Raw genomic sequence first — 23814 nt, forward strand, 5'->3', positions numbered from 1 at the left:
TATGGTCGTCGTGTGTCTGCTTCCCTAGTCTATATTCTGCTGACGGTCACGAAACAGTAGCTATATTGCGAGCAGGACGGGAAACGGCCGCTCGGACAGCTCAAACTTGTCACGATTCGTGTGGAAAAAATTCCGTTCCGGTACCGGGAATCGAACCCGGGCCTCCTGGGTGAAAGCCAGGTATCCTAGCCACTAGACCACACCGGATGCGGCCGTTTCATTCGACCGTTCGTACGGTCGCTTGTCGCATTGTCGCTCTCTTTGCGAGCATCTTTGCACATACTGACTGGCAAGGCGCGCACCTCAAACGTCGCAGAGCAATGCTTTTGGCTTCATGCTCTGCTGGGAGAAGAGGAATAGGGAAGCTGTATGTAGCAATAACAGGAAGTAAACATTTTCCCGCTGAAGCGTTGAAACGTTGCGGATAACAAACAAGAAATAAGTTGGCGCCCTAGCAACAGCACCACCTTCAGTCACAGAAAATTAGATGCCCCGGGTGAGGATCGAACTCACGACCTTAAGATTATGAGACTTACGCGCTGCCTACTGCGCTACCGAGGCAGGCGATCGTTAGACCTTCTGGAATCTTGGTAAGTACCGAATACAAGTGGTAGAGAGTCTGCACTCCCTGGCTCATTTTTTCTGTTGCTACACGTGCATTCACGGCGCGGCAGGCAACTTGCGATGCTAGGCCGACGCCAGTATGTACAATAGCACGCAGGAGTCCAAACGAGCAGTCGTCCGCGCTGCATGATTGGTTCTTTCCACACGGAATCCCGCGGTTCATTCTCATGGCTCACGCAGTTCGAGTGCGAAAGACACGCAGCACCCCTACCGGAGAAAAAACAAAATGATGCATCGGCCGGGAATCGAACCCGGGCCGCCCGCGTGGCAGGCGAGCATTCTACCACTGAACCACCGATGCTCGGGCCAGCGGTACCTTCACGCTGCTTCCCGAGCAGATGTCTCAAGGGAAAGTGGGACTGCCGTCAAGCGCCGTAGCATTCTGTGGAGAAGATGCTGCAGACGCTGAATCCTGCACTGCACTGCTTAAAGATGCCGCCAGAACGCGGTCCTCTGCGTACTCTTGCGCCGCCGGCGCCGACTCTTGCCAAAGGATGCGAAATGTGCGCGGATACGCTGTCCGAATGCGTCTGGATGTGCTCCCCTAGCCTGCCTCGAAATGCGCCTGCCGGGTACGATCACCTTCGGCCGCTGCCGACAGGCGGGAAGCCGACTCAGCGCGGTGGCGGGGCGCTCGCTTGTGCGGTGGTGGTGTAATGGTCAGCATAGTTGCCTTCCAAGCAGTTGATCCGGGTTCGATTCCCGGCCACCGCAGCAGGCTTTTAATTTCGCGTATGAGTACTTTTGCCACGCGCTCTTAAACTATTGTTTTTTCGCCCTCTTACTCGCTGCATACCAGCCCTTAGTGTGTCTCGACTTGTCTCGACTTTGCTCAGCTGACGCGAGAGCTGACGCTCTCAAATCGGCCTATATCAAAACGACAAGCACGAGAAACGACTGAGAGAGGTAAGGAGAGGCGAGGCGAGGCGATGGACACACAGCACGCCCCCTTCATTTCACGGTGGCGTCTCCCTGGCCGAATCGGGCTGTAGCTCCGAAAACAAAGGAGAAACAAAAATAGGAAGTAAAACTGCCAATACTGCCCTGTGTTCCCATGCGCTCACCCGCCCAAGTACTGACAAGGGCCAAAGTTGTTACGCATCGGCAATCGGACATTTTCTCTAACCAGTGTATTCAAGATATTATGGCCATTGCCGAGTGAATGCTGTAGTGCTTCCCGACGAGTCGGGTTCGGATCCTCTGTCAACTTCCACGCAGGGTGATGATCATTTGGTCATCACACTCGCCAGCTGAAATCGGCGCTGCCTTTTCGCAGTAGTAAAAGAGAAGTGGCCCGTGGGGGGATCGAACCCACGACCTTCGCGTTATTAGCACGACGCTCTAACCAACTGAGCTAACGGGCCTCGGCAGATGCAGTTGCTCAGCCCTACGCTGGAATCAGGTGGCATGAAGCCATACACCATTCCTATGGTCGTCGTGTGTCTGCTTCCCTAGTCTATATTCTGCTGACGGTCACGAAACAGTAGCTATATTGCGAGCAGGACGGGAAACGGCCGCTCGGACAGCTCAAACTTGTCACGATTCGTGTGGAAAAAATTCCGTTCCGGTACCGGGAATCGAACCCGGGCCTCCTGGGTGAAAGCCAGGTATCCTAGCCACTAGACCACACCGGATGCGGCCGTTTCATTCGACCGTTCGTACGGTCGCTTGTCGCATTGTCGCTCTCTTTGCGAGCATCTTTGCACATACTGACTGGCAAGGCGCGCACCTCAAACGTCGCAGAGCAATGCTTTTGGCTTCATGCTCTGCTGGGAGAAGAGGAATAGGGAAGCTGTATGTAGCAATAACAGGAAGTAAACATTTTCCCGCTGAAGCGTTGAAACGTTGCGGATAACAAACAAGAAATAAGTTGGCGCCCTAGCAACAGCACCACCTTCAGTCACAGAAAATTAGATGCCCCGGGTGAGGATCGAACTCACGACCTTAAGATTATGAGACTTACGCGCTGCCTACTGCGCTACCGAGGCAGGCGATCGTTAGACCTTCTGGAATCTTGGTAAGTACCGAATACAAGTGGTAGAGAGTCTGCACTCCCTGGCTCATTTTTTCTGTTGCTACACGTGCATTCACGGCGCGGCAGGCAACTTGCGATGCTAGGCCGACGCCAGTATGTACAATAGCACGCAGGAGTCCAAACGAGCAGTCGTCCGCGCTGCATGATTGGTTCTTTCCACACGGAATCCCGCGGTTCATTCTCATGGCTCACGCAGTTCGAGTGCGAAAGACACGCAGCACCCCTACCGGAGAAAAAACAAAATGATGCATCGGCCGGGAATCGAACCCGGGCCGCCCGCGTGGCAGGCGAGCATTCTACCACTGAACCACCGATGCTCGGGCCAGCGGTACCTTCACGCTGCTTCCCGAGCAGATGTCTCAAGGGAAAGTGGGACTGCCGTCAAGCGCCGTAGCATTCTGTGGAGAAGATGCTGCAGACGCTGAATCCTGCACTGCACTGCTTAAAGATGCCGCCAGAACGCGGTCCTCTGCGTACTCTTGCGCCGCCGGCGCCGACTCTTGCCAAAGGATGCGAAATGTGCGCGGATACGCTGTCCGAATGCGTCTGGATGTGCTCCCCTAGCCTGCCTCGAAATGCGCCTGCCGGGTACGATCACCTTCGGCCGCTGCCGACAGGCGGGAAGCCGACTCAGCGCGGTGGCGGGGCGCTCGCTTGTGCGGTGGTGGTGTAATGGTCAGCATAGTTGCCTTCCAAGCAGTTGATCCGGGTTCGATTCCCGGCCACCGCAGCAGGCTTTTAATTTCGCGTATGAGTACTTTTGCCACGCGCTCTTAAACTATTGTTTTTTCGCCCTCTTACTCGCTGCATACCAGCCCTTAGTGTGTCTCGACTTGTCTCGACTTTGCTCAGCTGACGCGAGAGCTGACGCTCTCAAATCGGCCTATATCAAAACGACAAGCACGAGAAACGACTGAGAGAGGTAAGGAGAGGCGAGGCGAGGCGATGGACACACAGCACGCCCCCTTCATTTCACGGTGGCGTCTCCCTGGCCGAATCGGGCTGTAGCTCCGAAAACAAAGGAGAAACAAAAATAGGAATTAAAACTGCCAATACTGCCCTGTGTTCCCATGCGCTCACCCGCCCAAGTACTGACAAGGGCCAAAGTTGTTACGCATCGGCAATCGGACATTTTCTCTAACCAGTGTATTCAAGATATTATGGCCATTGCCGAGTGAATGCTGTAGTGCTTCCCGACGAGTCGGGTTCGGATCCTCTGTCAACTTCCACGCAGGGTGATGATCATTTGGTCATCACACTCGCCAGCTGAAATCGGCGCTGCCTTTTCGCAGTAGTAAAAGAGAAGTGGCCCGTGGGGGGATCGAACCCACGACCTTCGCGTTATTAGCACGACGCTCTAACCAACTGAGCTAACGGGCCTCGGCAGATGCAGTTGCTCAGCCCTACGCTGGAATCAGGTGGCATGAAGCCATACACCATTCCTATGGTCGTCGTGTGTCTGCTTCCCTAGTCTATATTCTGCTGACGGTCACGAAACAGTAGCTATATTGCGAGCAGGACGGGAAACGGCCGCTCGGACAGCTCAAACTTGTCACGATTCGTGTGGAAAAAATTCCGTTCCGGTACCGGGAATCGAACCCGGGCCTCCTGGGTGAAAGCCAGGTATCCTAGCCACTAGACCACACCGGATGCGGCCGTTTCATTCGACCGTTCGTACGGTCGCTTGTCGCATTGTCGCTCTCTTTGCGAGCATCTTTGCACATACTGACTGGCAAGGCGCGCACCTCAAACGTCGCAGAGCAATGCTTTTGGCTTCATGCTCTGCTGGGAGAAGAGGAATAGGGAAGCTGTATGTAGCAATAACAGGAAGTAAACATTTTCCCGCTGAAGCGTTGAAACGTTGCGGATAACAAACAAGAAATAAGTTGGCGCCCTAGCAACAGCACCACCTTCAGTCACAGAAAATTAGATGCCCCGGGTGAGGATCGAACTCACGACCTTAAGATTATGAGACTTACGCGCTGCCTACTGCGCTACCGAGGCAGGCGATCGTTAGACCTTCTGGAATCTTGGTAAGTACCGAATACAAGTGGTAGAGAGTCTGCACTCCCTGGCTCATTTTTTCTGTTGCTACACGTGCATTCACGGCGCGGCAGGCAACTTGCGATGCTAGGCCGACGCCAGTATGTACAATAGCACGCAGGAGTCCAAACGAGCAGTCGTCCGCGCTGCATGATTGGTTCTTTCCACACGGAATCCCGCGGTTCATTCTCATGGCTCACGCAGTTCGAGTGCGAAAGACACGCAGCACCCCTACCGGAGAAAAAACAAAATGATGCATCGGCCGGGAATCGAACCCGGGCCGCCCGCGTGGCAGGCGAGCATTCTACCACTGAACCACCGATGCTCGGGCCAGCGGTACCTTCACGCTGCTTCCCGAGCAGATGTCTCAAGGGAAAGTGGGACTGCCGTCAAGCGCCGTAGCATTCTGTGGAGAAGATGCTGCAGACGCTGAATCCTGCACTGCACTGCTTAAAGATGCCGCCAGAACGCGGTCCTCTGCGTACTCTTGCGCCGCCGGCGCCGACTCTTGCCAAAGGATGCGAAATGTGCGCGGATACGCTGTCCGAATGCGTCTGGATGTGCTCCCCTAGCCTGCCTCGAAATGCGCCTGCCGGGTACGATCACCTTCGGCCGCTGCCGACAGGCGGGAAGCCGACTCAGCGCGGTGGCGGGGCGCTCGCTTGTGCGGTGGTGGTGTAATGGTCAGCATAGTTGCCTTCCAAGCAGTTGATCCGGGTTCGATTCCCGGCCACCGCAGCAGGCTTTTAATTTCGCGTATGAGTACTTTTGCCACGCGCTCTTAAACTATTGTTTTTTCGCCCTCTTACTCGCTGCATACCAGCCCTTAGTGTGTCTCGACTTGTCTCGACTTTGCTCAGCTGACGCGAGAGCTGACGCTCTCAAATCGGCCTATATCAAAACGACAAGCACGAGAAACGACTGAGAGAGGTAAGGAGAGGCGAGGCGAGGCGATGGACACACAGCACGCCCCCTTCATTTCACGGTGGCGTCTCCCTGGCCGAATCGGGCTGTAGCTCCGAAAACAAAGGAGAAACAAAAATAGGAAGTAAAACTGCCAATACTGCCCTGTGTTCCCATGCGCTCACCCGCCCAAGTACTGACAAGGGCCAAAGTTGTTACGCATCGGCAATCGGACATTTTCTCTAACCAGTGTATTCAAGATATTATGGCCATTGCCGAGTGAATGCTGTAGTGCTTCCCGACGAGTCGGGTTCGGATCCTCTGTCAACTTCCACGCAGGGTGATGATCATTTGGTCATCACACTCGCCAGCTGAAATCGGCGCTGCCTTTTCGCAGTAGTAAAAGAGAAGTGGCCCGTGGGGGGATCGAACCCACGACCTTCGCGTTATTAGCACGACGCTCTAACCAACTGAGCTAACGGGCCTCGGCAGATGCAGTTGCTCAGCCCTACGCTGGAATCAGGTGGCATGAAGCCATACACCATTCCTATGGTCGTCGTGTGTCTGCTTCCCTAGTCTATATTCTGCTGACGGTCACGAAACAGTAGCTATATTGCGAGCAGGACGGGAAACGGCCGCTCGGACAGCTCAAACTTGTCACGATTCGTGTGGAAAAAATTCCGTTCCGGTACCGGGAATCGAACCCGGGCCTCCTGGGTGAAAGCCAGGTATCCTAGCCACTAGACCACACCGGATGCGGCCGTTTCATTCGACCGTTCGTACGGTCGCTTGTCGCATTGTCGCTCTCTTTGCGAGCATCTTTGCACATACTGACTGGCAAGGCGCGCACCTCAAACGTCGCAGAGCAATGCTTTTGGCTTCATGCTCTGCTGGGAGAAGAGGAATAGGGAAGCTGTATGTAGCAATAACAGGAAGTAAACATTTTCCCGCTGAAGCGTTGAAACGTTGCGGATAACAAACAAGAAATAAGTTGGCGCCCTAGCAACAGCACCACCTTCAGTCACAGAAAATTAGATGCCCCGGGTGAGGATCGAACTCACGACCTTAAGATTATGAGACTTACGCGCTGCCTACTGCGCTACCGAGGCAGGCGATCGTTAGACCTTCTGGAATCTTGGTAAGTACCGAATACAAGTGGTAGAGAGTCTGCACTCCCTGGCTCATTTTTTCTGTTGCTACACGTGCATTCACGGCGCGGCAGGCAACTTGCGATGCTAGGCCGACGCCAGTATGTACAATAGCACGCAGGAGTCCAAACGAGCAGTCGTCCGCGCTGCATGATTGGTTCTTTCCACACGGAATCCCGCGGTTCATTCTCATGGCTCACGCAGTTCGAGTGCGAAAGACACGCAGCACCCCTACCGGAGAAAAAACAAAATGATGCATCGGCCGGGAATCGAACCCGGGCCGCCCGCGTGGCAGGCGAGCATTCTACCACTGAACCACCGATGCTCGGGCCAGCGGTACCTTCACGCTGCTTCCCGAGCAGATGTCTCAAGGGAAAGTGGGACTGCCGTCAAGCGCCGTAGCATTCTGTGGAGAAGATGCTGCAGACGCTGAATCCTGCACTGCACTGCTTAAAGATGCCGCCAGAACGCGGTCCTCTGCGTACTCTTGCGCCGCCGGCGCCGAAGGATGCGAAATGTGCGCGGATACGCTGTCCGAATGCGTCTGGATGTGCTCCCCTAGCCTGCCTCGAAATGCGCCTGCCGGGTACGATCACCTTCGGCCGCTGCCGACAGGCGGGAAGCCGACTCAGCGCGGTGGCGGGGCGCTCGCTTGTGCGGTGGTGGTGTAATGGTCAGCATAGTTGCCTTCCAAGCAGTTGATCCGGGTTCGATTCCCGGCCACCGCAGCAGGCTTTTAATTTCGCGTATGAGTACTTTTGCCACGCGCTCTTAAACTATTGTTTTTTCGCCCTCTTACTCGCTGCATACCAGCCCTTAGTGTGTCTCGACTTGTCTCGACTTTGCTCAGCTGACGCGAGAGCTGACGCTCTCAAATCGGCCTATATCAAAACGACAAGCACGAGAAACGACTGAGAGAGGTAAGGAGAGGCGAGGCGAGGCGATGGACACACAGCACGCCCCCTTCATTTCACGGTGGCGTCTCCCTGGCCGAATCGGGCTGTAGCTCCGAAAACAAAGGAGAAACAAAAATAGGAAGTAAAACTGCCAATACTGCCCTGTGTTCCCATGCGCTCACCCGCCCAAGTACTGACAAGGGCCAAAGTTGTTACGCATCGGCAATCGGACATTTTCTTTCATTTTCTCTAACCAGTGTATTCAAGATATTATGGCCATTGCCGAGTGAATGCTGTAGTGCTTCCCGACGAGTCGGGTTCGGATCCTCTGTCAACTTCCACGCAGGGTGATGATCATTTGGTCATCACACTCGCCAGCTGAAATCGGCGCTGCCTTTTCGCAGTAGTAAAAGAGAAGTGGCCCGTGGGGGGATCGAACCCACGACCTTCGCGTTATTAGCACGACGCTCTAACCAACTGAGCTAACGGGCCTCGGCAGATGCAGTTGCTCAGCCCTACGCTGGAATCAGGTGGCATGAAGCCATACACCATTCCTATGGTCGTCGTGTGTCTGCTTCCCTAGTCTATATTCTGCTGACGGTCACGAAACAGTAGCTATATTGCGAGCAGGACGGGAAACGGCCGCTCGGACAGCTCAAACTTGTCACGATTCGTGTGGAAAAAATTCCGTTCCGGTACCGGGAATCGAACCCGGGCCTCCTGGGTGAAAGCCAGGTATCCTAGCCACTAGACCACACCGGATGCGGCCGTTTCATTCGACCGTTCGTACGGTCGCTTGTCGCATTGTCGCTCTCTTTGCGAGCATCTTTGCACATACTGACTGGCAAGGCGCGCACCTCAAACGTCGCAGAGCAATGCTTTTGGCTTCATGCTCTGCTGGGAGAAGAGGAATAGGGAAGCTGTATGTAGCAATAACAGGAAGTAAACATTTTCCCGCTGAAGCGTTGAAACGTTGCGGATAACAAACAAGAAATAAGTTGGCGCCCTAGCAACAGCACCACCTTCAGTCACAGAAAATTAGATGCCCCGGGTGAGGATCGAACTCACGACCTTAAGATTATGAGACTTACGCGCTGCCTACTGCGCTACCGAGGCAGGCGATCGTTAGACCTTCTGGAATCTTGGTAAGTACCGAATACAAGTGGTAGAGAGTCTGCACTCCCTGGCTCATTTTTTCTGTTGCTACACGTGCATTCACGGCGCGGCAGGCAACTTGCGATGCTAGGCCGACGCCAGTATGTACAATAGCACGCAGGAGTCCAAACGAGCAGTCGTCCGCGCTGCATGATTGGTTCTTTCCACACGGAATCCCGCGGTTCATTCTCATGGCTCACGCAGTTCGAGTGCGAAAGACACGCAGCACCCCTACCGGAGAAAAAACAGAATGATGCATCGGCCGGGAATCGAACCCGGGCCGCCCGCGTGGCAGGCGAGCATTCTACCACTGAACCACCGATGCTCGGGCCAGCGGTACCTTCACGCTGCTTCCCGAGCAGATGTCTCAAGGGAAAGTGGGACTGCCGTCAAGCGCCGTAGCATTCTGTGGAGAAGATGCTGCAGACGCTGAATCCTGCACTGCACTGCTTAAAGATGCCGCCAGAACGCGGTCCTCTGCGTACTCTTGCGCCGCCGGCGCCGACTCTTGCCAAAGGATGCGAAATGTGCGCGGATACGCTGTCCGAATGCGTCTGGATGTGCTCCCCTAGCCTGCCTCGAAATGCGCCTGCCGGGTACGATCACCTTCGGCCGCTGCCGACAGGCGGGAAGCCGACTCAGCGCGGTGGCGGGGCGCTCGCTTGTGCGGTGGTGGTGTAATGGTCAGCATAGTTGCCTTCCAAGCAGTTGATCCGGGTTCGATTCCCGGCCACCGCAGCAGGCTTTTAATTTCGCGTATGAGTACTTTTGCCACGCGCTCTTAAACTATTGTTTTTTCGCCCTCTTACTCGCTGCATACCAGCCCTTAGTGTGTCTCGACTTGTCTCGACTTTGCTCAGCTGACGCGAGAGCTGACGCTCTCAAATCGGCCTATATCAAAACGACAAGCACGAGAAACGACTGAGAGAGGTAAGGAGAGGCGAGGCGAGGCGATGGACACACAGCACGCCCCCTTCATTTCACGGTGGCGTCTCCCTGGCCGAATCGGGCTGTAGCTCCGAAAACAAAGGAGAAACAAAAATAGGAAGTAAAACTGCCAATACTGCCCTGTGTTCCCATGCGCTCACCCGCCCAAGTACTGACAAGGGCCAAAGTTGTTACGCATCGGCAATCGGACATTTTCTTTCATTTTCTCTAACCAGTGTATTCAAGATATTATGGCCATTGCCGAGTGAATGCTGTAGTGCTTCCCGACGAGTCGGGTTCGGATCCTCTGTCAACTTCCACGCAGGGTGATGATCATTTGGTCATCACACTCGCCAGCTGAAATCGGCGCTGCCTTTTCGCAGTAGTAAAAGAGAAGTGGCCCGTGGGGGGATCGAACCCACGACCTTCGCGTTATTAGCACGACGCTCTAACCAACTGAGCTAACGGGCCTCGGCAGATGCAGTTGCTCAGCCCTACGCTGGAATCAGGTGGCATGAAGCCATACACCATTCCTATGGTCGTCGTGTGTCTGCTTCCCTAGTCTATATTCTGCTGACGGTCACGAAACAGTAGCTATATTGCGAGCAGGACGGGAAACGGCCGCTCGGACAGCTCAAACTTGTCACGATTCGTGTGGAAAAAATTCCGTTCCGGTACCGGGAATCGAACCCGGGCCTCCTGGGTGAAAGCCAGGTATCCTAGCCACTAGACCACACCGGATGCGGCCGTTTCATTCGACCGTTCGTACGGTCGCTTGTCGCATTGTCGCTCTCTTTGCGAGCATCTTTGCACATACTGACTGGCAAGGCGCGCACCTCAAACGTCGCAGAGCAATGCTTTTGGCTTCATGCTCTGCTGGAAGAAGAGGAATAGGGAAGCTGTATGTAGCAATAACAGGAAGTAAACATTTTCCCGCTGAAGCGTTGAAACGTTGCGGATAACAAACAAGAAATAAGTTGGCGCCCTAGCAACAGCACCACCTTCAGTCACAGAAAATTAGATGCCCCGGGTGAGGATCGAACTCACGACCTTAAGATTATGAGACTTACGCGCTGCCTACTGCGCTACCGAGGCAGGCGATCGTTAGACCTTCTGGAATCTTGGTAAGTACCGAATACAAGTGGTAGAGAGTCTGCACTCCCTGGCTCATTTTTTCTGTTGCTACACGTGCATTCACGGCGCGGCAGGCAACTTGCGATGCTAGGCCGACGCCAGTATGTACAATAGCACGCAGGAGTCCAAACGAGCAGTCGTCCGCGCTGCATGATTGGTTCTTTCCACACGGAATCCCGCGGTTCATTCTCATGGCTCACGCAGTTCGAGTGCGAAAGACACGCAGCACCCCTACCGGAGAAAAAACAGAATGATGCATCGGCCGGGAATCGAACCCGGGCCGCCCGCGTGGCAGGCGAGCATTCTACCACTGAACCACCGATGCTCGGGCCAGCGGTACCTTCACGCTGCTTCCCGAGCAGATGTCTCAAGGGAAAGTGGGACTGCCGTCAAGCGCCGTAGCATTCTGTGGAGAAGATGCTGCAGACGCTGAATCCTGCACTGCACTGCTTAAAGATGCCGCCAGAACGCGGTCCTCTGCGTACTCTTGCGCCGCCGGCGCCGACTCTTGCCAAAGGATGCGAAATGTGCGCGGATACGCTGTCCGAATGCGTCTGGATGTGCTCCCCTAGCCTGCCTCGAAATGCGCCTGCCGGGTACGATCACCTTCGGCCGCTGCCGACAGGCGGGAAGCCGACTCAGCGCGGTGGCGGGGCGCTCGCTTGTGCGGTGGTGGTGTAATGGTCAGCATAGTTGCCTTCCAAGCAGTTGATCCGGGTTCGATTCCCGGCCACCGCAGCAGGCTTTTAATTTCGCGTATGAGTACTTTTGCCACGCGCTCTTAAACTATTGTTTTTTCGCCCTCTTACTCGCTGCATACCAGCCCTTAGTGTGTCTCGACTTGTCTCGACTTTGCTCAGCTGACGCGAGAGCTGACGCTCTCAAATCGGCCTATATCAAAACGACAAGCACGAGAAACGACTGAGAGAGGTAAGGAGAGGCGAGGCGAGGCGATGGACACACAGCACGCCCCCTTCATTTCACGGTGGCGTCTCCCTGGCCGAATCGGGCTGTAGCTCCGAAAACAAAGGAGAAACAAAAATAGGAAGTAAAACTGCCAATACTGCCCTGTGTTCCCATGCGCTCACCCGCCCAAGTACTGACAAGGGCCAAAGTTGTTACGCATCGGCAATCGGACATTTTCTTTCATTTTCTCTAACCAGTGTATTCAAGATATTATGGCCATTGCCGAGTGAATGCTGTAGTGCTTCCCGACGAGTCGGGTTCGGATCCTCTGTCAACTTCCACGCAGGGTGATGATCATTTGGTCATCACACTCGCCAGCTGAAATCGGCGCTGCCTTTTCGCAGTAGTAAAAGAGAAGTGGCCCGTGGGGGGATCGAACCCACGACCTTCGCGTTATTAGCACGACGCTCTAACCAACTGAGCTAACGGGCCTCGGCAGATGCAGTTGCTCAGCCCTACGCTGGAATCAGGTGGCATGAAGCCATACACCATTCCTATGGTCGTCGTGTGTCTGCTTCCCTAGTCTATATTCTGCTGACGGTCACGAAACAGTAGCTATATTGCGAGCAGGACGGGAAACGGCCGCTCGGACAGCTCAAACTTGTCACGATTCGTGTGGAAAAAATTCCGTTCCGGTACCGGGAATCGAACCCGGGCCTCCTGGGTGAAAGCCAGGTATCCTAGCCACTAGACCACACCGGATGCGGCCGTTTCATTCGACCGTTCGTACGGTCGCTTGTCGCATTGTCGCTCTCTTTGCGAGCATCTTTGCACATACTGACTGGCAAGGCGCGCACCTCAAACGTCGCAGAGCAATGCTTTTGGCTTCATGCTCTGCTGGGAGAAGAGGAATAGGGAAGCTGTATGTAGCAATAACAGGAAGTAAACATTTTCCCGCTGAAGCGTTGAAACGTTGCGGATAACAAACAAGAAATAAGTTGGCGCCCTAGCAACAGCACCACCTTCAGTCACAGAAAATTAGATGCCCCGGGTGAGGATCGAACTCACGACCTTAAGATTATGAGACTTACGCGCTGCCTACTGCGCTACCGAGGCAGGCGATCGTTAGACCTTCTGGAATCTTGGTAAGTACCGAATACAAGTGGTAGAGAGTCTGCACTCCCTGGCTCATTTTTTCTGTTGCTACACGTGCATTCACGGCGCGGCAGGCAACTTGCGATGCTAGGCCGACGCCAGTATGTACAATAGCACGCAGGAGTCCAAACGAGCAGTCGTCCGCGCTGCATGATTGGTTCTTTCCACACGGAATCCCGCGGTTCATTCTCATGGCTCACGCAGTTCGAGTGCGAAAGACACGCAGCACCCCTACCGGAGAAAAAACAGAATGATGCATCGGCCGGGAATCGAACCCGGGCCGCCCGCGTGGCAGGCGAGCATTCTACCACTGAACCACCGATGCTCGGGCCAGCGGTACCTTCACGCTGCTTCCCGAGCAGATGTCTCAAGGGAAAGTGGGACTGCCGTCAAGCGCCGTAGCATTCTGTGGAGAAGATGCTGCAGACGCTGAATCCTGCACTGCACTGCTTAAAGATGCCGCCAGAACGCGGTCCTCTGCGTACTCTTGCGCCGCCGGCGCCGACTCTTGCCAAAGGATGCGAAATGTGCGCGGATACGCTGTCCGAATGCGTCTGGATGTGCTCCCCTAGCCTGCCTCGAAATGCGCCTGCCGGGTACGATCACCTTCGGCCGCTGCCGACAGGCGGGAAGCCGACTCAGCGCGGTGGCGGGGCGCTCGCTTGTGCGGTGGTGGTGTAATGGTCAGCATAGTTGCCTTCCAAGCAGTTGATCCGGGTTCGATTCCCGGCCACCGCAGCAGGCTTTTAATTTCGCGTATGAGTACTTTTGCCACGCGCTCTTAAACTATTGTTTTTTCGCCCTCTTACTCGCTGCATACCAGCCCTTAGTGTGTCTCGACTTGTCTCGACTTTGCTCAGCTGACGCGAGAGCTGACGCTCTCAAATCGGCCTATATCAAAACGACAAGCACGAGAAACGACTGAGAGAGGTAAGGAGAGGCGAGGCGAGGCGATGGACACACAGCACGCCCCCTTCATTTCACGGTGGCGTCTCCCTGGCCGAATCGGGCTGTAGCTCCGAAAACAAAGGAGAAACAAAAATAGGAAGTAAAACTGCCAATACTGCCCTGTGTTCCCATGCGCTCACCCGCCCAAGTACTGACAAGGGCCAAAGTTGTTACGCATCGGCAATCGGACATTTTCTTTCATTTTCTCTAACCAGTGTATTCAAGATATTATGGCCATTGCCGAGTGAATGCTGTAGTGCTTCCCGACGAGTCGGGTTCGGATCCTCTGTCAACTTCCACGCAGGGTGATGATCATTTGGTCATCACACTCGCCAGCTGAAATCGGCGCTGCCTTTTCGCAGTAGTAAAAGAGAAGTGGCCCGTGGGGGGATCGAACCCACGACCTTCGCGTTATTAGCACGACGCTCTAACCAACTGAGCTAACGGGCCTCGGCAGATGCAGTTGCTCAGCCCTACGCTGGAATCAGGTGGCATGAAGCCATACACCATTCCTATGGTCGTCGTGTGTCTGCTTCCCTAGTCTATATTCTGCTGACGGTCACGAAACAGTAGCTATATTGCGAGCAGGACGGGAAACGGCCGCTCGGACAGCTCAAACTTGTCACGATTCGTGTGGAAAAAATTCCGTTCCGGTACCGGGAATCGAACCCGGGCCTCCTGGGTGAAAGCCAGGTATCCTAGCCACTAGACCACACCGGATGCGGCCGTTTCATTCGACCGTTCGTACGGTCGCTTGTCGCATTGTCGCTCTCTTTGCGAGCATCTTTGCACATACTGACTGGCAAGGCGCGCACCTCAAACGTCGCAGAGCAATGCTTTTGGCTTCATGCTCTGCTGGGAGAAGAGGAATAGGGAAGCTGTATGTAGCAATAACAGGAAGTAAACATTTTCCCGCTGAAGCGTTGAAACGTTGCGGATAACAAACAAGAAATAAGTTGGCGCCCTAGCAACAGCACCACCTTCAGTCACAGAAAATTAGATGCCCCGGGTGAGGATCGAACTCACGACCTTAAGATTATGAGACTTACGCGCTGCCTACTGCGCTACCGAGGCAGGCGATCGTTAGACCTTCTGGAATCTTGGTAAGTACCGAATACAAGTGGTAGAGAGTCTGCACTCCCTGGCTCATTTTTTCTGTTGCTACACGTGCATTCACGGCGCGGCAGGCAACTTGCGATGCTAGGCCGACGCCAGTATGTACAATAGCACGCAGGAGTCCAAACGAGCAGTCGTCCGCGCTGCATGATTGGTTCTTTCCACACGGAATCCCGCGGTTCATTCTCATGGCTCACGCAGTTCGAGTGCGAAAGACACGCAGCACCCCTACCGGAGAAAAAACAGAATGATGCATCGGCCGGGAATCGAACCCGGGCCGCCCGCGTGGCAGGCGAGCATTCTACCACTGAACCACCGATGCTCGGGCCAGCGGTACCTTCACGCTGCTTCCCGAGCAGATGTCTCAAGGGAAAGTGGGACTGCCGTCAAGCGCCGTAGCATTCTGTGGAGAAGATGCTGCAGACGCTGAATCCTGCACTGCACTGCTTAAAGATGCCGCCAGAACGCGGTCCTCTGCGTACTCTTGCGCCGCCGGCGCCGACTCTTGCCAAAGGATGCGAAATGTGCGCGGATACGCTGTCCGAATGCGTCTGGATGTGCTCCCCTAGCCTGCCTCGAAATGCGCCTGCCGGGTACGATCACCTTCGGCCGCTGCCGACAGGCGGGAAGCCGACTCAGCGCGGTGGCGGGGCGCTCGCTTGTGCGGTGGTGGTGTAATGGTCAGCATAGTTGCCTTCCAAGCAGTTGATCCGGGTTCGATTCCCGGCCACCGCAGCAGGCTTTTAATTTCGCGTATGAGTACTTTTGCCACGCGCTCTTAAACTATTGTTTTTTCGCCCTCTTACTCGCTGCATACCAGCCCTTAGTGTGTCTCGACTTGTCTCGACTTTGCTCAGCTGACGCGAGAGCTGACGCTCTCAAATCGGCCTATATCAAAACGACAAGCACGAGAAACGACTGAGAGAGGTAAGGAGAGGCGAGGCGAGGCGATGGACACACAGCACGCCCCCTTCATTTCACGGTGGCGTCTCCCTGGCCGAATCGGGCTGTAGCTCCGAAAACAAAGGAGAAACAAAAATAGGAAGTAAAACTGCCAATACTGCCCTGTGTTCCCATGCGCTCACCCGCCCAAGTACTGACAAGGGCCAAAGTTGTTACGCATCGGCAATCGGACATTTTCTTTCATTTTCTCTAACCAGTGTATTCAAGATATTATGGCCATTGCCGAGTGAATGCTGTAGTGCTTCCCGACGAGTCGGGTTCGGATCCTCTGTCAACTTCCACGCAGGGTGATGATCATTTGGTCATCACACTCGCCAGCTGAAATCGGCGCTGCCTTTTCGCAGTAGTAAAAGAGAAGTGGCCCGTGGGGGGATCGAACCCACGACCTTCGCGTTATTAGCACGACGCTCTAACCAACTGAGCTAACGGGCCTCGGCAGATGCAGTTGCTCAGCCCTACGCTGGAATCAGGTGGCATGAAGCCATACACCATTCCTATGGTCGTCGTGTGTCTGCTTCCCTAGTCTATATTCTGCTGACGGTCACGAAACAGTAGCTATATTGCGAGCAGGACGGGAAACGGCCGCTCGGACAGCTCAAACTTGTCACGATTCGTGTGGAAAAAATTCCGTTCCGGTACCGGGAATCGAACCCGGGCCTCCTGGGTGAAAGCCAGGTATCCTAGCCACTAGACCACACCGGATGCGGCCGTTTCATTCGACCGTTCGTACGGTCGCTTGTCGCATTGTCGCTCTCTTTGCGAGCATCTTTGCACATACTGACTGGCAAGGCGCGCACCTCAAACGTCGCAGAGCAATGCTTTTGGCTTCATGCTCTGCTGGGAGAAGAGGAATAGGGAAGCTGTATGTAGCAATAACAGGAAGTAAACATTTTCCCGCTGAAGCGTTGAAACGTTGCGGATAACAAACAAGAAATAAGTTGGCGCCCTAGCAACAGCACCACCTTCAGTCACAGAAAATTAGATGCCCCGGGTGAGGATCGAACTCACGACCTTAAGATTATGAGACTTACGCGCTGCCTACTGCGCTACCGAGGCAGGCGATCGTTAGACCTTCTGGAATCTTGGTAAGTACCGAATACAAGTGGTAGAGAGTCTGCACTCCCTGGCTCATTTTTTCTGTTGCTACACGTGCATTCACGGCGCGGCAGGCAACTTGCGATGCTAGGCCGACGCCAGTATGTACAATAGCACGCAGGAGTCCAAACGAGCAGTCGTCCGCGCTGCATGATTGGTTCTTTCCACACGGAATCCCGCGGTTCATTCTCATGGCTCACGCAGTTCGAGTGCGAAAGACACGCAGCACCCCTACCGGAGAAAAAACAAAATGATGCATCGGCCGGGAATCGAACCCGGGCCGCCCGCGTGGCAGGCGAGCATTCTACCACTGAACCACCGATGCTCGGGCCAGCGGTACCTTCACGCTGCTTCCCGAGCAGATGTCTCAAGGGAAAGTGGGACTGCCGTCAAGCGCCGTAGCATTCTGTGGAGAAGATGCTGCAGACGCTGAATCCTGCACTGCACTGCTTAAAGATGCCGCCAGAACGCGGTCCTCTGCGTACTCTTGCGCCGCCGGCGCCGACTCTTGCCAAAGGATGCGAAATGTGCGCGGATACGCTGTCCGAATGCGTCTGGATGTGCTCCCCTAGCCTGCCTCGAAATGCGCCTGCCGGGTACGATCACCTTCGGCCGCTGCCGACAGGCGGGAAGCCGACTCAGCGCGGTGGCGGGGCGCTCGCTTGTGCGGTGGTGGTGTAATGGTCAGCATAGTTGCCTTCCAAGCAGTTGATCCGGGTTCGATTCCCGGCCACCGCAGCAGGCTTTTAATTTCGCGTATGAGTACTTTTGCCACGCGCTCTTAAACTATTGTTTTTTCGCCCTCTTACTCGCTGCATACCAGCCCTTAGTGTGTCTCGACTTGTCTCGACTTTGCTCAGCTGACGCGAGAGCTGACGCTCTCAAATCGGCCTATATCAAAACGACAAGCACGAGAAACGACTGAGAGAGGTAAGGAGAGGCGAGGCGAGGCGATGGACACACAGCACGCCCCCTTCATTTCACGGTGGCGTCTCCCTGGCCGAATCGGGCTGTAGCTCCGAAAACAAAGGAGAAACAAAAATAGGAAGTAAAACTGCCAATACTGCCCTGTGTTCCCATGCGCTCACCCGCCCAAGTACTGACAAGGGCCAAAGTTGTTACGCATCGGCAATCGGACATTTTCTTTCATTTTCTCTAACCAGTGTATTCAAGATATTATGGCCATTGCCGAGTGAATGCTGTAGTGCTTCCCGACGAGTCGGGTTCGGATCCTCTGTCAACTTCCACGCAGGGTGATGATCATTTGGTCATCACACTCGCCAGCTGAAATCGGCGCTGCCTTTTCGCAGTAGTAAAAGAGAAGTGGCCCGTGGGGGGATCGAACCCACGACCTTCGCGTTATTAGCACGACGCTCTAACCAACTGAGCTAACGGGCCTCGGCAGATGCAGTTGCTCAGCCCTACGCTGGAATCAGGTGGCATGAAGCCATACACCATTCCTATGGTCGTCGTGTGTCTGCTTCCCTAGTCTATATTCTGCTGACGGTCACGAAACAGTAGCTATATTGCGAGCAGGACGGGAAACGGCCGCTCGGACAGCTCAAACTTGTCACGATTCGTGTGGAAAAAATTCCGTTCCGGTACCGGGAATCGAACCCGGGCCTCCTGGGTGAAAGCCAGGTATCCTAGCCACTAGACCACACCGGATGCGGCCGTTTCATTCGACCGTTCGTACGGTCGCTTGTCGCATTGTCGCTCTCTTTGCGAGCATCTTTGCACATACTGACTGGCAAGGCGCGCACCTCAAACGTCGCAGAGCAATGCTTTTGGCTTCATGCTCTGCTGGGAGAAGAGGAATAGGGAAGCTGTATGTAGCAATAACAGGAAGTAAACATTTTCCCGCTGAAGCGTTGAAACGTTGCGGATAACAAACAAGAAATAAGTTGGCGCCCTAGCAACAGCACCACCTTCAGTCACAGAAAATTAGATGCCCCGGGTGAGGATCGAACTCACGACCTTAAGATTATGAGACTTACGCGCTGCCTACTGCGCTACCGAGGCAGGCGATCGTTAGACCTTCTGGAATCTTGGTAAGTACCGAATACAAGTGGTAGAGAGTCTGCACTCCCTGGCTCATTTTTTCTGTTGCTACACGTGCATTCACGGCGCGGCAGGCAACTTGCGATGCTAGGCCGACGCCAGTATGTACAATAGCACGCAGGAGTCCAAACGAGCAGTCGTCCGCGCTGCATGATTGGTTCTTTCCACACGGAATCCCGCGGTTCATTCTCATGGCTCACGCAGTTCGAGTGCGAAAGACACGCAGCACCCCTACCGGAGAAAAAACAAAATGATGCATCGGCCGGGAATCGAACCCGGGCCGCCCGCGTGGCAGGCGAGCATTCTACCACTGAACCACCGATGCTCGGGCCAGCGGTACCTTCACGCTGCTTCCCGAGCAGATGTCTCAAGGGAAAGTGGGACTGCCGTCAAGCGCCGTAGCATTCTGTGGAGAAGATGCTGCAGACGCTGAATCCTGCACTGCACTGCTTAAAGATGCCGCCAGAACGCGGTCCTCTGCGTACTCTTGCGCCGCCGGCGCCGACTCTTGCCAAAGGATGCGAAATGTGCGCGGATACGCTGTCCGAATGCGTCTGGATGTGCTCCCCTAGCCTGCCTCGAAATGCGCCTGCCGGGTACGATCACCTTCGGCCGCTGCCGACAGGCGGGAAGCCGACTCAGCGCGGTGGCGGGGCGCTCGCTTGTGCGGTGGTGGTGTAATGGTCAGCATAGTTGCCTTCCAAGCAGTTGATCCGGGTTCGATTCCCGGCCACCGCAGCAGGCTTTTAATTTCGCGTATGAGTACTTTTGCCACGCGCTCTTAAACTATTGTTTTTTCGCCCTCTTACTCGCTGCATACCAGCCCTTAGTGTGTCTCGACTTGTCTCGACTTTGCTCAGCTGACGCGAGAGCTGACGCTCTCAAATCGGCCTATATCAAAACGACAAGCACGAGAAACGACTGAGAGAGGTAAGGAGAGGCGAGGCGAGGCGATGGACACACAGCACGCCCCCTTCATTTCACGGTGGCGTCTCCCTGGCCGAATCGGGCTGTAGCTCCGAAAACAAAGGAGAAACAAAAATAGGAAGTAAAACTGCCAATACTGCCCTGTGTTCCCATGCGCTCACCCGCCCAAGTACTGACAAGGGCCAAAGTTGTTACGCATCGGCAATCGGACATTTTCTTTCATTTTCTCTAACCAGTGTATTCAAGATATTATGGCCATTGCCGAGTGAATGCTGTAGTGCTTCCCGACGAGTCGGGTTCGGATCCTCTGTCAACTTCCACGCAGGGTGATGATCATTTGGTCATCACACTCGCCAGCTGAAATCGGCGCTGCCTTTTCGCAGTAGTAAAAGAGAAGTGGCCCGTGGGGGGATCGAACCCACGACCTTCGCGTTATTAGCACGACGCTCTAACCAACTGAGCTAACGGGCCTCGGCAGATGCAGTTGCTCAGCCCTACGCTGGAATCAGGTGGCATGAAGCCATACACCATTCCTATGGTCGTCGTGTGTCTGCTTCCCTAGTCTATATTCTGCTGACGGTCACGAAACAGTAGCTATATTGCGAGCAGGACGGGAAACGGCCGCTCGGACAGCTCAAACTTGTCACGATTCGTGTGGAAAAAATTCCGTTCCGGTACCGGGAATCGAACCCGGGCCTCCTGGGTGAAAGCCAGGTATCCTAGCCACTAGACCACACCGGATGCGGCCGTTTCATTCGACCGTTCGTACGGTCGCTTGTCGCATTGTCGCTCTCTTTGCGAGCATCTTTGCACATACTGACTGGCAAGGCGCGCACCTCAAACGTCGCAGAGCAATGCTTTTGGCTTCATGCTCTGCTGGGAGAAGAGGAATAGGGAAGCTGTATGTAGCAATAACAGGAAGTAAACATTTTCCCGCTGAAGCGTTGAAACGTTGCGGATAACAAACAAGAAATAAGTTGGCGCCCTAGCAACAGCACCACCTTCAGTCACAGAAAATTAGATGCCCCGGGTGAGGATCGAACTCACGACCTTAAGATTATGAGACTTACGCGCTGCCTACTGCGCTACCGAGGCAGGCGATCGTTAGACCTTCTGGAATCTTGGTAAGTACCGAATACAAGTGGTAGAGAGTCTGCACTCCCTGGCTCATTTTTTCTGTTGCTACACGTGCATTCACGGCGCGGCAGGCAACTTGCGATGCTAGGCCGACGCCAGTATGTACAATAGCACGCAGGAATCCAAACGAGCAGTCGTCCGCGCTGCATGATTGGTTCTTTCCACACGGAATCCCGCGGTTCATTCTCATGGCTCACGCAGTTCGAGTGCGAAAGACACGCAGCACCCCTACCGGAGAAAAAACAAAATGATGCATCGGCCGGGAATCGAACCCGGGCCGCCCGCGTGGCAGGCGAGCATTCTACCACTGAACCACCGATGCTCGGGCCAGCGGTACCTTCACGCTGCTTCCCGAGCAGATGTCTCAAGGGAAAGTGGGACTGCCGTCAAGCGCCGTAGCATTCTGTGGAGAAGATGCTGCAGACGCTGAATCCTGCACTGCACTGCTTAAAGATGCCGCCAGAACGCGGTCCTCTGCGTACTCTTGCGCCGCCGGCGCCGACTCTTGCCAAAGGATGCGAAATGTGCGCGGATACGCTGTCCGAATGCGTCTGGATGTGCTCCCCTAGCCTGCCTCGAAATGCGCCTGCCGGGTACGATCACCTTCGGCCGCTGCCGACAGGCGGGAAGCCGACTCAGCGCGGTGGCGGGGCGCTCGCTTGTGCGGTGGTGGTGTAATGGTCAGCATAGTTGCCTTCCAAGCAGTTGATCCGGGTTCGATTCCCGGCCACCGCAGCAGGCTTTTAATTTCGCGTATGAGTACTTTTGCCACGCGCTCTTAAACTATTGTTTTTTCGCCCTCTTACTCGCTGCATACCAGCCCTTAGTGTGTCTCGACTTGTCTCGACTTTGCTCAGCTGACGCGAGAGCTGACGCTCTCAAATCGGCCTATATCAAAACGACAAGCACGAGAAACGACTGAGAGAGGTAAGGAGAGGCGAGGCGAGGCGATGGACACACAGCACGCCCCCTTCATTTCACGGTGGCGTCTCCCTGGCCGAATCGGGCTGTAGCTCCGAAAACAAAGGAGAAACAAAAATAGGAAGTAAAACTGCCAATACTGCCCTGTGTTCCCATGCGCTCACCCGCCCAAGTACTGACAAGGGCCAAAGTTGTTACGCATCGGCAATCGGACATTTTCTTTCATTTTCTCTAACCAGTGTATTCAAGATATTATGGCCATTGCCGAGTGAATGCTGTAGTGCTTCCCGACGAGTCGGGTTCGGATCCTCTGTCAACTTCCACGCAGGGTGATGATCATTTGGTCATCACACTCGCCAGCTGAAATCGGCGCTGCCTTTTCGCAGTAGTAAAAGAGAAGTGGCCCGTGGGGGGATCGAACCCACGACCTTCGCGTTATTAGCACGACGCTCTAACCAACTGAGCTAACGGGCCTCGGCAGATGCAGTTGCTCAGCCCTACGCTGGAATCAGGTGGCATGAAGCCATACACCATTCCTATGGTCGTCGTGTGTCTGCTTCCCTAGTCTATATTCTGCTGACGGTCACGAAACAGTAGCTATATTGCGAGCAGGACGGGAAACGGCCGCTCGGACAGCTCAAACTTGTCACGATTCGTGTGGAAAAAATTCCGTTCCGGTACCGGGAATCGAACCCGGGCCTCCTGGGTGAAAGCCAGGTATCCTAGCCACTAGACCACACCGGATGCGGCCGTTTCATTCGACCGTTCGTACGGTCGCTTGTCGCATTGTCGCTCTCTTTGCGAGCATCTTTGCACATACTGACTGGCAAGGCGCGCACCTCAAACGTCGCAGAGCAATGCTTTTGGCTTCATGCTCTGCTGGGAGAAGAGGAATAGGGAAGCTGTATGTAGCAATAACAGGAAGTAAACATTTTCCCGCTGAAGCGTTGAAACGTTGCGGATAACAAACAAGAAATAAGTTGGCGCCCTAGCAACAGCACCACCTTCAGTCACAGAAAATTAGATGCCCCGGGTGAGGATCGAACTCACGACCTTAAGATTATGAGACTTACGCGCTGCCTACTGCGCTACCGAGGCAGGCGATCGTTAGACCTTCTGGAATCTTGGTAAGTACCGAATACAAGTGGTAGAGAGTCTGCACTCCCTGGCTCATTTTTTCTGTTGCTACACGTGCATTCACGGCGCGGCAGGCAACTTGCGATGCTAGGCCGACGCCAGTATGTACAATAGCACGCAGGAGTCCAAACGAGCAGTCGTCCGCGCTGCATGATTGGTTCTTTCCACACGGAATCCCGCGGTTCATTCTCATGGCTCACGCAGTTCGAGTGCGAAAGACACGCAGCACCCCTACCGGAGAAAAAACAAAATGATGCATCGGCCGGGAATCGAACCCGGGCCGCCCGCGTGGCAGGCGAGCATTCTACCACTGAACCACCGATGCTCGGGCCAGCGGTACCTTCACGCTGCTTCCCGAGCAGATGTCTCAAGGGAAAGTGGGACTGCCGTCAAGCGCCGTAGCATTCTGTGGAGAAGATGCTGCAGACGCTGAATCCTGCACTGCACTGCTTAAAGATGCCGCCAGAACGCGGTCCTCTGCGTACTCTTGCGCCGCCGGCGCCGACTCTTGCCAAAGGATGCGAAATGTGCGCGGATACGCTGTCCGAATGCGTCTGGATGTGCTCCCCTAGCCTGCCTCGAA

General features: G+C 54.7%; 58 non-coding genes across 58 annotated transcripts; 11 read left to right on the top strand and 47 right to left on the bottom strand.

Moving 5' to 3' along the window:
* Positions 1 to 135: 135 nt before the first annotated feature.
* Positions 136 to 207, bottom strand: Trnae-uuc. Its single transcript has one exon. It is a non-coding gene; the product is annotated as a tRNA-Glu (tRNA).
* Positions 208 to 488: 281 nt separating this feature from the next.
* Trnam-cau lies at positions 489 to 561 on the bottom strand. Its single transcript has one exon. It is a non-coding gene; the product is annotated as a tRNA-Met (tRNA).
* A 293-nt stretch (positions 562 to 854) lies between these two features.
* On the bottom strand, positions 855 to 925 carry Trnag-gcc. Its single transcript has one exon. It is a non-coding gene; the product is annotated as a tRNA-Gly (tRNA).
* Positions 926 to 1266: 341 nt separating this feature from the next.
* Positions 1267 to 1338, top strand: Trnag-ucc. Its single transcript has one exon. It is a non-coding gene; the product is annotated as a tRNA-Gly (tRNA).
* A 576-nt stretch (positions 1339 to 1914) lies between these two features.
* Positions 1915 to 1988, bottom strand: Trnai-aau. The gene has a single exon. It is a non-coding gene; the product is annotated as a tRNA-Ile (tRNA).
* A 198-nt stretch (positions 1989 to 2186) lies between these two features.
* Positions 2187 to 2258, bottom strand: Trnae-uuc. The gene has a single exon. It is a non-coding gene; the product is annotated as a tRNA-Glu (tRNA).
* A 281-nt stretch (positions 2259 to 2539) lies between these two features.
* Positions 2540 to 2612, bottom strand: Trnam-cau. Its single transcript has one exon. It is a non-coding gene; the product is annotated as a tRNA-Met (tRNA).
* A 293-nt stretch (positions 2613 to 2905) lies between these two features.
* On the bottom strand, positions 2906 to 2976 carry Trnag-gcc. Its single transcript has one exon. It is a non-coding gene; the product is annotated as a tRNA-Gly (tRNA).
* Positions 2977 to 3317: 341 nt separating this feature from the next.
* On the top strand, positions 3318 to 3389 carry Trnag-ucc. Its single transcript has one exon. It is a non-coding gene; the product is annotated as a tRNA-Gly (tRNA).
* A 576-nt stretch (positions 3390 to 3965) lies between these two features.
* Trnai-aau lies at positions 3966 to 4039 on the bottom strand. Its single transcript has one exon. It is a non-coding gene; the product is annotated as a tRNA-Ile (tRNA).
* Positions 4040 to 4237: 198 nt separating this feature from the next.
* On the bottom strand, positions 4238 to 4309 carry Trnae-uuc. Its single transcript has one exon. It is a non-coding gene; the product is annotated as a tRNA-Glu (tRNA).
* A 281-nt stretch (positions 4310 to 4590) lies between these two features.
* On the bottom strand, positions 4591 to 4663 carry Trnam-cau. Its single transcript has one exon. It is a non-coding gene; the product is annotated as a tRNA-Met (tRNA).
* A 293-nt stretch (positions 4664 to 4956) lies between these two features.
* Positions 4957 to 5027, bottom strand: Trnag-gcc. The gene has a single exon. It is a non-coding gene; the product is annotated as a tRNA-Gly (tRNA).
* A 341-nt stretch (positions 5028 to 5368) lies between these two features.
* Trnag-ucc lies at positions 5369 to 5440 on the top strand. The gene has a single exon. It is a non-coding gene; the product is annotated as a tRNA-Gly (tRNA).
* Positions 5441 to 6016: 576 nt separating this feature from the next.
* Positions 6017 to 6090, bottom strand: Trnai-aau. Its single transcript has one exon. It is a non-coding gene; the product is annotated as a tRNA-Ile (tRNA).
* A 198-nt stretch (positions 6091 to 6288) lies between these two features.
* Trnae-uuc lies at positions 6289 to 6360 on the bottom strand. Its single transcript has one exon. It is a non-coding gene; the product is annotated as a tRNA-Glu (tRNA).
* A 281-nt stretch (positions 6361 to 6641) lies between these two features.
* On the bottom strand, positions 6642 to 6714 carry Trnam-cau. The gene has a single exon. It is a non-coding gene; the product is annotated as a tRNA-Met (tRNA).
* A 293-nt stretch (positions 6715 to 7007) lies between these two features.
* Trnag-gcc lies at positions 7008 to 7078 on the bottom strand. The gene has a single exon. It is a non-coding gene; the product is annotated as a tRNA-Gly (tRNA).
* Positions 7079 to 7409: 331 nt separating this feature from the next.
* Positions 7410 to 7481, top strand: Trnag-ucc. Its single transcript has one exon. It is a non-coding gene; the product is annotated as a tRNA-Gly (tRNA).
* Positions 7482 to 8067: 586 nt separating this feature from the next.
* Trnai-aau lies at positions 8068 to 8141 on the bottom strand. Its single transcript has one exon. It is a non-coding gene; the product is annotated as a tRNA-Ile (tRNA).
* A 198-nt stretch (positions 8142 to 8339) lies between these two features.
* Trnae-uuc lies at positions 8340 to 8411 on the bottom strand. Its single transcript has one exon. It is a non-coding gene; the product is annotated as a tRNA-Glu (tRNA).
* Positions 8412 to 8692: 281 nt separating this feature from the next.
* Trnam-cau lies at positions 8693 to 8765 on the bottom strand. Its single transcript has one exon. It is a non-coding gene; the product is annotated as a tRNA-Met (tRNA).
* A 293-nt stretch (positions 8766 to 9058) lies between these two features.
* Trnag-gcc lies at positions 9059 to 9129 on the bottom strand. The gene has a single exon. It is a non-coding gene; the product is annotated as a tRNA-Gly (tRNA).
* A 341-nt stretch (positions 9130 to 9470) lies between these two features.
* Positions 9471 to 9542, top strand: Trnag-ucc. Its single transcript has one exon. It is a non-coding gene; the product is annotated as a tRNA-Gly (tRNA).
* Positions 9543 to 10128: 586 nt separating this feature from the next.
* Trnai-aau lies at positions 10129 to 10202 on the bottom strand. The gene has a single exon. It is a non-coding gene; the product is annotated as a tRNA-Ile (tRNA).
* Positions 10203 to 10400: 198 nt separating this feature from the next.
* Trnae-uuc lies at positions 10401 to 10472 on the bottom strand. The gene has a single exon. It is a non-coding gene; the product is annotated as a tRNA-Glu (tRNA).
* A 281-nt stretch (positions 10473 to 10753) lies between these two features.
* Positions 10754 to 10826, bottom strand: Trnam-cau. Its single transcript has one exon. It is a non-coding gene; the product is annotated as a tRNA-Met (tRNA).
* Positions 10827 to 11119: 293 nt separating this feature from the next.
* Positions 11120 to 11190, bottom strand: Trnag-gcc. Its single transcript has one exon. It is a non-coding gene; the product is annotated as a tRNA-Gly (tRNA).
* A 341-nt stretch (positions 11191 to 11531) lies between these two features.
* On the top strand, positions 11532 to 11603 carry Trnag-ucc. Its single transcript has one exon. It is a non-coding gene; the product is annotated as a tRNA-Gly (tRNA).
* Positions 11604 to 12189: 586 nt separating this feature from the next.
* On the bottom strand, positions 12190 to 12263 carry Trnai-aau. The gene has a single exon. It is a non-coding gene; the product is annotated as a tRNA-Ile (tRNA).
* A 198-nt stretch (positions 12264 to 12461) lies between these two features.
* Trnae-uuc lies at positions 12462 to 12533 on the bottom strand. Its single transcript has one exon. It is a non-coding gene; the product is annotated as a tRNA-Glu (tRNA).
* A 281-nt stretch (positions 12534 to 12814) lies between these two features.
* Positions 12815 to 12887, bottom strand: Trnam-cau. The gene has a single exon. It is a non-coding gene; the product is annotated as a tRNA-Met (tRNA).
* A 293-nt stretch (positions 12888 to 13180) lies between these two features.
* Positions 13181 to 13251, bottom strand: Trnag-gcc. The gene has a single exon. It is a non-coding gene; the product is annotated as a tRNA-Gly (tRNA).
* Positions 13252 to 13592: 341 nt separating this feature from the next.
* Trnag-ucc lies at positions 13593 to 13664 on the top strand. The gene has a single exon. It is a non-coding gene; the product is annotated as a tRNA-Gly (tRNA).
* Positions 13665 to 14250: 586 nt separating this feature from the next.
* On the bottom strand, positions 14251 to 14324 carry Trnai-aau. Its single transcript has one exon. It is a non-coding gene; the product is annotated as a tRNA-Ile (tRNA).
* A 198-nt stretch (positions 14325 to 14522) lies between these two features.
* Positions 14523 to 14594, bottom strand: Trnae-uuc. Its single transcript has one exon. It is a non-coding gene; the product is annotated as a tRNA-Glu (tRNA).
* A 281-nt stretch (positions 14595 to 14875) lies between these two features.
* Positions 14876 to 14948, bottom strand: Trnam-cau. Its single transcript has one exon. It is a non-coding gene; the product is annotated as a tRNA-Met (tRNA).
* Positions 14949 to 15241: 293 nt separating this feature from the next.
* Trnag-gcc lies at positions 15242 to 15312 on the bottom strand. The gene has a single exon. It is a non-coding gene; the product is annotated as a tRNA-Gly (tRNA).
* Positions 15313 to 15653: 341 nt separating this feature from the next.
* Positions 15654 to 15725, top strand: Trnag-ucc. Its single transcript has one exon. It is a non-coding gene; the product is annotated as a tRNA-Gly (tRNA).
* A 586-nt stretch (positions 15726 to 16311) lies between these two features.
* On the bottom strand, positions 16312 to 16385 carry Trnai-aau. Its single transcript has one exon. It is a non-coding gene; the product is annotated as a tRNA-Ile (tRNA).
* A 198-nt stretch (positions 16386 to 16583) lies between these two features.
* On the bottom strand, positions 16584 to 16655 carry Trnae-uuc. The gene has a single exon. It is a non-coding gene; the product is annotated as a tRNA-Glu (tRNA).
* A 281-nt stretch (positions 16656 to 16936) lies between these two features.
* On the bottom strand, positions 16937 to 17009 carry Trnam-cau. The gene has a single exon. It is a non-coding gene; the product is annotated as a tRNA-Met (tRNA).
* Positions 17010 to 17302: 293 nt separating this feature from the next.
* Positions 17303 to 17373, bottom strand: Trnag-gcc. The gene has a single exon. It is a non-coding gene; the product is annotated as a tRNA-Gly (tRNA).
* Positions 17374 to 17714: 341 nt separating this feature from the next.
* Trnag-ucc lies at positions 17715 to 17786 on the top strand. Its single transcript has one exon. It is a non-coding gene; the product is annotated as a tRNA-Gly (tRNA).
* Positions 17787 to 18372: 586 nt separating this feature from the next.
* On the bottom strand, positions 18373 to 18446 carry Trnai-aau. Its single transcript has one exon. It is a non-coding gene; the product is annotated as a tRNA-Ile (tRNA).
* A 198-nt stretch (positions 18447 to 18644) lies between these two features.
* On the bottom strand, positions 18645 to 18716 carry Trnae-uuc. The gene has a single exon. It is a non-coding gene; the product is annotated as a tRNA-Glu (tRNA).
* Positions 18717 to 18997: 281 nt separating this feature from the next.
* Positions 18998 to 19070, bottom strand: Trnam-cau. The gene has a single exon. It is a non-coding gene; the product is annotated as a tRNA-Met (tRNA).
* Positions 19071 to 19363: 293 nt separating this feature from the next.
* Trnag-gcc lies at positions 19364 to 19434 on the bottom strand. The gene has a single exon. It is a non-coding gene; the product is annotated as a tRNA-Gly (tRNA).
* A 341-nt stretch (positions 19435 to 19775) lies between these two features.
* Trnag-ucc lies at positions 19776 to 19847 on the top strand. Its single transcript has one exon. It is a non-coding gene; the product is annotated as a tRNA-Gly (tRNA).
* Positions 19848 to 20433: 586 nt separating this feature from the next.
* Positions 20434 to 20507, bottom strand: Trnai-aau. The gene has a single exon. It is a non-coding gene; the product is annotated as a tRNA-Ile (tRNA).
* A 198-nt stretch (positions 20508 to 20705) lies between these two features.
* Positions 20706 to 20777, bottom strand: Trnae-uuc. Its single transcript has one exon. It is a non-coding gene; the product is annotated as a tRNA-Glu (tRNA).
* Positions 20778 to 21058: 281 nt separating this feature from the next.
* On the bottom strand, positions 21059 to 21131 carry Trnam-cau. Its single transcript has one exon. It is a non-coding gene; the product is annotated as a tRNA-Met (tRNA).
* Positions 21132 to 21424: 293 nt separating this feature from the next.
* Trnag-gcc lies at positions 21425 to 21495 on the bottom strand. The gene has a single exon. It is a non-coding gene; the product is annotated as a tRNA-Gly (tRNA).
* A 341-nt stretch (positions 21496 to 21836) lies between these two features.
* Positions 21837 to 21908, top strand: Trnag-ucc. Its single transcript has one exon. It is a non-coding gene; the product is annotated as a tRNA-Gly (tRNA).
* Positions 21909 to 22494: 586 nt separating this feature from the next.
* On the bottom strand, positions 22495 to 22568 carry Trnai-aau. Its single transcript has one exon. It is a non-coding gene; the product is annotated as a tRNA-Ile (tRNA).
* Positions 22569 to 22766: 198 nt separating this feature from the next.
* Positions 22767 to 22838, bottom strand: Trnae-uuc. The gene has a single exon. It is a non-coding gene; the product is annotated as a tRNA-Glu (tRNA).
* Positions 22839 to 23119: 281 nt separating this feature from the next.
* Trnam-cau lies at positions 23120 to 23192 on the bottom strand. Its single transcript has one exon. It is a non-coding gene; the product is annotated as a tRNA-Met (tRNA).
* Positions 23193 to 23485: 293 nt separating this feature from the next.
* Positions 23486 to 23556, bottom strand: Trnag-gcc. Its single transcript has one exon. It is a non-coding gene; the product is annotated as a tRNA-Gly (tRNA).
* Positions 23557 to 23814: the final 258 nt, after the last annotated feature.

The sequence above is a fragment of the Schistocerca americana genome, unplaced genomic scaffold (genome assembly GCF_021461395.2).
Source record: "Schistocerca americana isolate TAMUIC-IGC-003095 unplaced genomic scaffold, iqSchAmer2.1 HiC_scaffold_133, whole genome shotgun sequence".
NCBI classification, from domain to species: domain Eukaryota; kingdom Metazoa; phylum Arthropoda; class Insecta; order Orthoptera; family Acrididae; genus Schistocerca; species Schistocerca americana.